This window comes from Balearica regulorum, chromosome 1 (assembly GCF_011004875.1).
Source record: "Balearica regulorum gibbericeps isolate bBalReg1 chromosome 1, bBalReg1.pri, whole genome shotgun sequence".
In the NCBI taxonomy this organism is placed as follows: Eukaryota; Metazoa; Chordata; class Aves; order Gruiformes; family Gruidae; genus Balearica; species Balearica regulorum.
The window spans coordinates 181,446,550-181,457,207 of record NC_046184.1 but is presented as its reverse complement, the minus strand read 5'-3'; positions in this window follow the sequence as shown (position 1 = coordinate 181,457,207).

The window sequence follows — 10,658 nt, the reverse complement described above, 5'->3', positions numbered from 1 at the left end:
TACAGATGTAAATTACTGTAAGTAGGATGCAAAAAAATCTCACTAGATATTTGATGCTCTCAGGTTAGGGGACATGATAATCCCTATCGGAAAGATGCTATCATATCTCAGGTAATTCTAAGTCTTTCAGCTGAGTGTAGCTGCTTTTTTCAGTCCATATAGTACCACTGCAGTTGTGAAAAGAAAAATATGATTTGGGCACGTATTGTTATGTAATGATTTAGAATTAATTTGAAAGAAAGAATGAGTTAAGACTTAAAAGTAAATAGGTAATAAGATTAAAAAAACCCATGAGTTCATAAAAATTGTGATAGCCACACTAACAGACTACCTAGGTGTTCTTCGTAGATGATTTCAAATGAATAGTAGATAAATGAAATGAGGGAGAGAGTCAGTCGCCAAGGAGAGCTGCTCTGGAGCCGGCCCGACCCGCAGCGGAGCGGCAGACCGTGGCAGGGAAACGCCAGGGGAATGGAGAGACCCACCAGGAGCCGGCAGCTCTCGCAGGAGACACTGACACGGCCTGGGCCTGGCCAGAGCCACAGCGGCCACCCCACACCTACACAGGGCAGCCCAGGCAGCCTGAGCCACCAGGAGCACCGCAACCAGAGCGGGCACACAGGCCGTGGCGCGTCAGCGTCAACCAGGGCACGGTGCGGCAGTTCGTGCAGCAGTTCGGGTGGGAGAGTGCACAGGGAGGCGCCTCTTCGAAGGAGGGACATTCCACTAGCCGGGTGGGAGACTTGAAGTGCACGTAACCCAGCAACTGGGCACCGTTCTGTGACAGGTCAAGGGCACCCATCCTACCTGACCCTCACGGCAGAATGGTGGGCACTCGTCTGAGAGCAAAGGCTGCAGCTCTGGCTGGGGGTCTGCACCATCTACCCCAGCAGTGGCCAATGCCTCCACCCAGACAGAGCTGCTGAAGGAGAGGCTGCAGTGCAGACCTCAGACTGCGGGAGTGCCTAGACCTTTCTCCTGGGGCTGGGATGGGTGGCAGACCTGCCTGCAAAAGGTGAGCCCAGCTGGAGGACCAAGATGTGCCCAGGTGGAGGACCTCCTGCAGTAGGTGGCTGAGCTGCAGAAGGCGGTCTGAAGGCTGTGTAACATCAGGAAGGCTGAGAAGGAGTTAGAGAGCTGGTTCCAAGCACAGTCTGCAGTGGACCCACAGATGAACAGCCAATAACTCCTCCACTGGCCTGCACAAGGGAGGGGGGCCAATAATGCAGAAGAATGGAAGCTTGCAACTGCAAAGATCAGCAGGAGGAAGAGACTTCCCTCAAAGTCTGAGGTGCCCTTGCAGAACCACTTCACTGCTCTGCAGACTGAAGAGGAAAGACCCACCACATCAGGAGATGCTGGAGCTGAGCAGGGCATCCCAACCTGTTCCCTGTATAACAACCAGCACAACTAAGAAAAGGTGACGGGTGACAGTAGTAGGTGACTCTCTTCTGAGAGGTACCCATTTGCGACCTGACACACTCTCTAGAGAGGTGTGCTGCTTACTAGGGGCTTGGATCAGTGATGTCATCAAGAGACTACCAAGCCTCGTACAGTCCACTGACTATTATCTGCTGCTGTTGTTTCACATGGGCACCAGTGATACTGCCAGGAGCAGGCTGAGGAGCATCAAGAAGGATTACAGAGCCCTGGGAGTGGTGTTAAGAGCACTTGGAAAGAGCATTTTTGGTCATAGGCTTGCCAAGCTGGTGAAGAGGCCTTTAAACTAACGTTGCTGGGGGAAGGGAACCTCAATCCATCCCACTCCTACCAGTTTGATGCCAGTGCCAGCAATAGATGGCCAGACCCTGGGCAGGGATCACAGGTCAGCAGGAGAGCACGTGAAGTGCAGTACAAAGGAATTCCAGCCAGTAAGTCATCTTCATTGGCAGCCCAACTGACAGGTCTCTATGCAAACATATGTAGCATGGGGAATAAACAAGAGGAGTTAGAGATGCGGGCATGCCTGCAGGGCTGTGATCTTCTTGGCATCACGGAGATGTGGTGGCATGGCTCCTATGACTGGAGTGTTGTAATGGAAGGATACAGGCTCTGTAGAAAGGACAAGACAGGGGAGATGAGTAGGCGGTGTCACCCTCTGTGTCAATGACCAGCTGGAATGCATGGAGCTCCGCCTGGGCATAGATGAAGAGCCAACTGAGAGCTTATGGGTCGGGATTAAAGGGAAGGCAGGGACAGGCCACCCAACCAGGAAGACCAAGCAGATGAGACCCTCTATAGACAGACAGGAGCAGCCTCACATTTGCAAGTCCTGGTCCTCACAAGGTACTTCAACCCTCTGTTGGAGGGACAACACAGCAGGGCATAACCAATCCAGGAGGTTCCTGGAATGCGTTCATGATAACTTCCTTCTCCAAGTGATAGAGGAGCCAACGAGGAGATGTGTCATGCTGGACCTTGTTCTCCCCAACAAGGAGGGCCTGGGAGGGGATGTCAAGCTCAAGGGCAGCCTTGGCTGCAGTGACCATGAAATGGAGGAGTTCAAGATACTCAGGGCAGCAAGGAGGGCACACAGCAAGCTCACTACCCTGGACTTCGGGAAAGCTAATTTTGGCCTCTTCAGGGATCTGCTTGGTAGAGTCTCATGGGAGAAAGCCATGGAGGGAAGAGGGACCCAAGACAGCTGGTTAGTATTTAAGGATCACCTCCTCCAAGCTCAGGAGCAATGCATCCCAGCCAAGAGGAAGTCAAAAATGCCTGGAGGCCGGCATGGATGAACAAGGAGCTCCTGGACAAAGTCAAACACAAAAAAGGAAGCCTACCGAGAGTGGAAGCAAGGGCAGAGAGCTTGGGAGGAATACAGAGAAACTATCCCAGCAGCCAGGGATGAGGTTCAGAAAGCCAAAGACCTGATAGAATTAAATCTGGCCAGGGACGTCAAGGGCAACAAGAAAAGCTTCTATAGGTATGTCGATGATAAAAGGAAGACTAAGGGAAATGTGGGCCCTCTCTGGAAGGAAATGGGAGACCTGGTTACCCAGGATATAGAGAAGGCTGAGGTGCTCAACAACTTTTTTTGCCGTCTTCATCAGAGAGTGCTCTAGCCACACTGCCCAAGTCACAGAAGGCAAGGGCAGGGACTGGGAGAATGAAGAACCACCCACTGTAGAAGAAGATCAGCTTCAAACCATCTAAGGAACCTGAAGCTGCACAAGTCCATGGGACCTGATGAGATGCATCCACTGGTCCCGAGGGAACTGGTGGATGAAGTCGCTAAGTGACTCTCCATCATATTTGAGAAGTCATAGCAGTCCGGCGAAGTTCCTGCTGACTCGAAAGGGGAAACATAACCCTCATTTTTAAAAAGGGGAAAAAAAGAAAGACCTGGTGAACTATAGACAAGTCAGTCTCACCTCTGTGCCCAGCAAGATCATAGAGCAGATCCTGCTGGAAACTATGCTCAGGCACATGGGAAATAAGGAGGTGATTGGTGACAGCCAACATGACTTCACTAAGGGCAAATTGTGCCTGACAGATTTGGTGGCCTTCTGTGATGGAGTAACAGCAGTATTGGATCAGAGAAGAGCAACTGATGTCACCTACCTGGACTTGTGCAAAGCATTTGACACTGCCCTGCATGACATCCTTGTGTCTGAATTGGAGAGACATGGATTGGACAGACGGACCACTTGGTGGATAAGGAATTGGCTGGATAGTCACACTCAAAGAGTTGTGGTCAACGGCTCAATGTCCAAATGGAGAACAGTGACAAGCGGCGTTCCTCAGGGGTCGGCACTGGGAGCAGCGCTGTTTCACATTTTTGTCAGTGACAAGGATAGTGAGGTCGAGTGCACCCTAAGCAATTTTGTTGACAACACCAAGCTGTGTGGTGTGGTCGGCACGCTGGAGGGAAGGGATGCCATCAAGAAGGACCTTGGCTGGGTTAAGGAGTGGTCCATGTGAACCTCATGAAGTTCAACAAGGCCAAGTGCAAGGTCCTGCACATGGGTCAGGGCAATCCTTAGCAAAAGTACGGGCTGGGTGGACAATGAATTGAAAGCAGCCCTGAGGAGAAGGACTCGGGGGTGTTGGTGGATGAGAAGGTCAACATGAGCCAGCAATGTGCACTTGCAGCCCAGAAATCCAACCATGTCCTGAGCTGCATCAAAAGCGTGACCAGCAGGTCAAGGGAGGTGATCCTGCCCCTCTACTCTGCTCTGGTGAGACCTCACCTGGAGTACTGCGTCCAGCTCTGGGTTCTCCAGTACAGGAAGGACATAGGCCTGTTGGAGCAAGTCCAGAGGAGGTCCACAAAGGTGATCAGAGGGCTGGAACGTGTCTCCCGTGAAGACAGGCTGAGAGAGTTGGGATTGTTCAGCCTGGAGCAGAGAAGGCTCCAGGGATACTTTATTGCAGCCCTCCAGTACCTGAAGGGGGCCTACAGGAAAGATGGGGAGGGACTGTTTATCAGGGAGTGTAGTGATAGGACAAGGAGTAATGGCTTTGAACTGACAGAGGGTAGATTTAGATTAAATATTAGGAAGAAATTCTTTACTGTTGGAGTGGTGAGGCACTGGAACAGGTTGCCCAGAGAAGCTGTGGAGGGCCCCTCCCTGGAAGTGTTCAAGGCCAGGTTGGATGGGGCTTTGGGCAACCTGGTCTAGTGGAGGGTGTCCCTGCCCATGGCAGGGGGGTTGGAACTAGAAGATCTTTGAGGTCCCTTCCAACCAAACCATTAAAAAAAAAAAACAAACCACAATACAGACCCCAATAAAAAATATGATATTGTAAATTTTACTAATGAAAATTAATAGTATAGAGTACAAGGTCATGTAATTTGGGATTAATAACAATACTTTTTGCTATCAAGTAAGATTTCACCAGTTTGAAGGGATAAAAGGGAAAGAAGTGCATTCAGTTGACCATAGGATAACTGTAGGCCCTGAAGGTGAAGTGGTTGCAAAACAGGTGAAGCAACAGGAAAATGGGGGGATGGGAAGAGGTGGAGCAAAACCTGTTTTTTTAACAGGTACATGAAAGTTGTCACTAGAACAAAGCTGCCTCTGTCAGTTGAAAGGTTTACCTTTAGATTTTTATGCCACATGCTCCTAACCTCTATTAGTTTTATGTGACACTTAATAAAATTATATATCTTTTATTAAATTAAAAACATCATGTAGAATAATAGATGGGTTGTTTTTAGAAATAAGAATACCGTTGCAGATTATTCAGACAGACATTCACTACTCAGAAATGGTACTACCAGAACACAGATACCCTTATAATGACATATAAAAATAACATAATGACACAGACACATGCACAAAATAAAAAGAGTATTTTAGCAATGATTGAACATATATGGGCATGGGATTGATGATAATTTTTCTTCTTACTAGATCTTAGATACTGTTTCCCATATATTAATATTTATATAGAATATGAGGCATAGTAACATCCTTATAAATTATAATTTGATTAGCTTCATAGCTTTAGATTAAATTTCTGGGGGGAAAAAAAAAAAAAAACCAAAAACAAAACCAACCAACCAACCAAACAAAACACACAAAAAAACCCCCAAAAATATAAGGACACAATCTCTGCTGCAAAGTTTTCAACTCAAGCTTCAATTAAAAACTTTACTAAAGGGTTTTGTGCAGAGAGATGATGTCAAGGCTTGACAGGCAATATAAGTACTACTGTCAAATCTTTTGGCCTTATGTTTCTTTCCTAAGACAAAACATGCCATACATATCTTATATGCTTCTACTTTCACATTCCACAGCTGATTGCATATTTCAAGAGAGTTAAGGAAGAAACCTTAAAAAGGAGTTTAACAGCACTTGACTGACCAAAAGGGAGACACAGTCTACCAAAGTCCAAATAAAAAACATGGAACATGAGGGAGCTGCAGTGTAATTATTTATTCAGAAATAATTCATAAGTTAACATTTTTCACTGACAATCCCTCCCAGGTGCAACTCAGTAAGGAGCGTTCTTACATATACAACCAAAGGCCCTTTCAGTTTCTGGAATATAGAACTGAAGAAAGTGAAAAAGCTTCCAAATATTTTCATCTCTCTTAGGCTGTTGCCTATAGTTTCTAGATGCCAAGGGCACACTTGATTATATTAGTTTAGCAGCTAGAAAAAACTTTATATTTTGATAAAACTTGGAAAATAGAAAGACAAATAGTGTTCTGTACAGAATATTACAAAACCTTAGAAGAATCAATTCAGCAACCACAGAGATGTTGTATAAGGTTTGCTTTCAAAAAAATCAGGCCTACTTACGGATGTTTAGCCACCATACCTTCCAATTCTTCTATAAACGTAGTCTAGTATAACTCCTTTGTCAGACGAACTATTGTTTTCCAACCAGCATGACACAATCCCTTATCTGCAAGCATCTAATTCAAAAACGTATTGAGATTCTCAAATATTTTAGGAACAGACATGAATATATAAATGTCAGTTAGTTTGGCATAAAATTTTACAGTTTTTCCATGAAAAATGACTGGTTTGTTTTCTATTGTTCTGAATGTTCCTTTATTCAAAGCGATATGTTTATGTTTTTGGATAAAAGAAGTAATTTATGTCTCTCAGGAAGAGTTCCTACAGCTTTTACAGGCTTCCATGGATTAATCGTATGTTAGCTTTTTTTTGTAGCAAGGTTTTACTGAAAATTAAATTGATAGAATCATAGAATCATTTAGATTAGAAAAGATGTTTAAGACCATCACATCCAACCATTAACCTGTCACTGTCCAGTCCACCACTAAACCATGTCCCTAAGTGCCACATCTACACATGTTTAAATATCTCCAGCGATGATGACTCAACCACTTCCCTAGGCTGCCTGTACCAATGATTGATAACCCTTTTGGTGAAGACATTTTTCCTAACATGCAATCTAAACTTCCCTTGGTGCAACTTGAGGCCATTTCTTCTCTTCCTATTGCTTGTTAACCTGGGAGAAGAGACCAACACCCACCTGGCTACAACCTCCTTTCAGGTAGTTGTAGAGAGCAATAAGCCTCCTTTTCTCCAGGCTAAACAACCCCAGTTCCCTCAGCCACTCCTCATAAGACTTGTGCTCTAGACCCTTCACCAGCTTCGTTGCCCTTCTCTGGACACGCTCCAGCACCTCAATATCTTTCTTGTAGTGAGGGGCCCAAAACTGAACACAGGACTCGAGGTGCGGCCTCACCAGTGCCGAGTACAGGGGGACAATCATTTCCCTAGTCCTGCTGGCCACACTATTGCTGATACAAGCCAGGATGCTGTTTGGCCTTCTTGGCCACCTGGGCACACTGCTGGCTCATATTCAGCCAGATCTACAGAATCTCTCACAGTAGCAATTTGCCAGGCAAGGACATCATCAGTACCTATATAAATGAATAAAAGCATAATATCAACATAATTTAGAGACAACATACTATCTCTAACTCTGAATTAAACAATGAAATTTTATGCCTTAATGACATGATAAATGAACATACCTTCAAATTCTTATTTTAAAAATGGCATTACTGAGCTTCTATAATTCTACTGTGATATCTCAGATATTGTCCTTTTTTAATGAACATCACTTCTAAATAGTTATTTTAGTGATTCAAATATCTTGAATAATTCACTATCCTGACATGATGAACCATTCACAGTAACTTTATGACTCCTGTTACAGACTCCAAAACTGGTATTTAAAAAGTGACAAGGCTTTTTCTTGTTTTATTTGGCAAAAGTGATCTCCTTAAGAGGAGTATTCTTTCTGTGACTTTATATTCTCTGCAAGTTCTCTGACATTTTTACCAGGATGCTCTAAAGAGAAAATCAATGTGAGTTGCAGCAGTTTTGAAAAAAAGGACAAAAAGAATTCCTAAAAATTAAAAATCATGGAGCTTCTTTCTCACCAAATTTTGTATCTGTTTATCTCTGCTTTCCTATACCTGAGACTGGCTATGCATTATTAAAACTACAGATTATGTTAAACTAAACAATTAACTGTTAAACCCTTTTCAATGAGAAGCACTGGAGTTTCTTTCTCCCATTAAACCCAATCTGCAAAGACTCACATCTACTGCAAATAGAATAAAATTTTATTGTAAGCCCTGTAGTCATGGCACCAGTGGAGTCAGTGGGAATTTTGTCTTCGATTTCAGTGGGGTCAGGATCTCACCCATAATGGCAGTGCTTGGGGGGGGCCATAAGAAATTGTGTCAAGTGACTTAATACCACTTTGCAGCATACTTGCTGTAAGGGATCCTGCCCCAGGCAAGAAAACTCTAATTTTACAAGGTGACATGAACACAGGTTAGAGACTATTCATGTTCTTTTCACATGTATAATACTGCTGACTTTTTCTTAATTGGACTAAAGGTCTGATTATCCCCAGAGACACCTCAATGTATTTCTTTAGACCAGACTTTAATCCCTCTGCTGATCCATCATTTCTTGGGTCTATTTCACTTGACAAGGCCTTGACCAAAGCTATACTCCAAAATTCTCTAATCAAGAGCATGTAATTGATTGCTCACGAATAACTCTAAGACCTGTGCTCCCACCGACGAACTATAGGTCATGGATCTTGGCATCATATTAGAGCTTGATTGCTGCCAAAAAAGTCTCAGATCACTTTTCAGATCAACACATAAGCAGACACACTACTTACTTACACTGCATACACATAATTATCGTCTGTTAAGTAAAATCAATCTGACCTTGACTGCATGCTAGCTGAAGTGTGCATACAGCACAAATGTGGAAACAATGAGCATAAGTTCATTCATTTCCTTCAGAATAATGAATTTATTTGTACACTCTGGGTAGACTGTACCCATCCAGGAAAGCAAAGGAGAAATCCCAAATTGTAGCCTTCTCCCTCCTCTGCCAAAGCTGGATTCTAACTCCTCTCCCACAGAGCACTTCTGGTACTCGTTTGGTCAAGAATGCTATTAGAAGCAGCAGAATAAATCTTTAAAATAAATGCAACATTTAAGAACATCTTCTGTCTCTGTGTTGAAATTGTTGACTATGGAGTTTAATTTTCATTTTTCACTTCCAGTTTTTCACACTGTTCCACAAAGCTTGCTGAATTTCCTCTTTTAAAGTTAGTATTCATCAGTAGATATTAAAAAATGAGTTTGAATGACCCATTAGCAGGAAGATGAAAAATTATTTGAACATAACTCTGCCTGTTTTTGAGATGCACACTATGTTTGGGGCTTTTTTTTTTTTTTCACCAGTAGTTGATGTGATATTACAAACGTGCATGCTATTAGTTTACATATGGTCATATAAAAGGAACTGTTTTAAAATGTGAAACTGAGCATTCACTGTATTACATATAGGTGTTTTTGAATATTTTTCTGTGCTAGTTTTCATTTTTATTTTTCATCTTAATTCTATCCCAAATTATATCATTGTGAAATGACATGCTTGTCACCTAGTGTGTAGTGCACCTTCAACCTGTATTGCTTGACAAAAATAAAACTAAGTTATTTTTAAAAAGCCAATGCATTACTCTCATACTATCACTGGAAATCCATACCATGTTTCTACTGCTTTAGGGCTTCTGATGACTAATAGTCAAGGCAACCACAGTATACATGATTTAGAAGTTGAATTAAGTTTAATATTTAGGGCTAACTTTTCATGAAGTACTGCTACTACAAGAGGAGAAGGTTTACTGGAAGAATGAAAAATTTCTTCATTCTGCAATTCTGTTGCAAATTATTTCCCTGTCATCAAGTATAAAAGAAGGCTGCTTCTGAAAAAAAAAAAAAAAAAAAAAAAAAAAAAGGCAGCAATGATGGTCAAATGATGCTGATCTGATGTCATTTACACTGATTTTACATTTCTAAATGAATGAAGCTGCTTTGATTTTTCATTCTTCATGGATCAGAATTACATTCCCTGTTTTAATGTAGCACTGCTGGATTATTTTTTTCCTTCCCCTTCATTGTTTTCACTGCTAATGTCAACTTCTTTCTTTTGTCGCATTCTGAGGAAGATGCCAAAGGAAAGCATCATTAGCAAACACAGAAGTCTTCAATGACTGAGCTCCCATCGCTGGGAAAATCAAGGCACTGATATTTAAATACAAATTCCTTCATTCGACAAAGTCAATCTGGCAGTCCTTTACCTGCCAGGATAACTAAACTCCTAGTCTAACACAAAAATGAGCCTTTTGGATTGCTGGGGGTTAAACCAAGCTGCCAGGAAAGCCAGGGGAGAGGATCTGACTCCCAGATGCCTCTGCTAGAGAAATTAATCCTGGAGTTTAGCATCTGGATCCTTCAACTGCCAAGCTTGCCCCAGTTGCCTGTTTCATCGCTGGGCCAGATTAAAAAAGAATGATGAGTAGGAGCAGGTTCTGCACCATCAGTGACAAAAAAAAGGGGGGGGGGGGGAACAAAAAAAAAACCAAACACCAAAAACACAAACCCAAAAACCCAGAAACAAAAAAATTTTAAATCAAGCGTGTCTTGCCATTGCATGTGTATGCTAATGCACTCTGAAACAATGCCCTGTTTTAAAGCTATGTCAAGAAAAGCCAGTCAGGTCTATCGGTTAGTTTTCGCAAACAGTGTGGAAGTTAGAGGTGGCAAATTTGTGCAGGTTCAAACTCCCATTAGAGTGCCACCTGTCAAGTTTTTCTTTGAGCACACAGGTTTATAAAATGTATTGTTATAAATT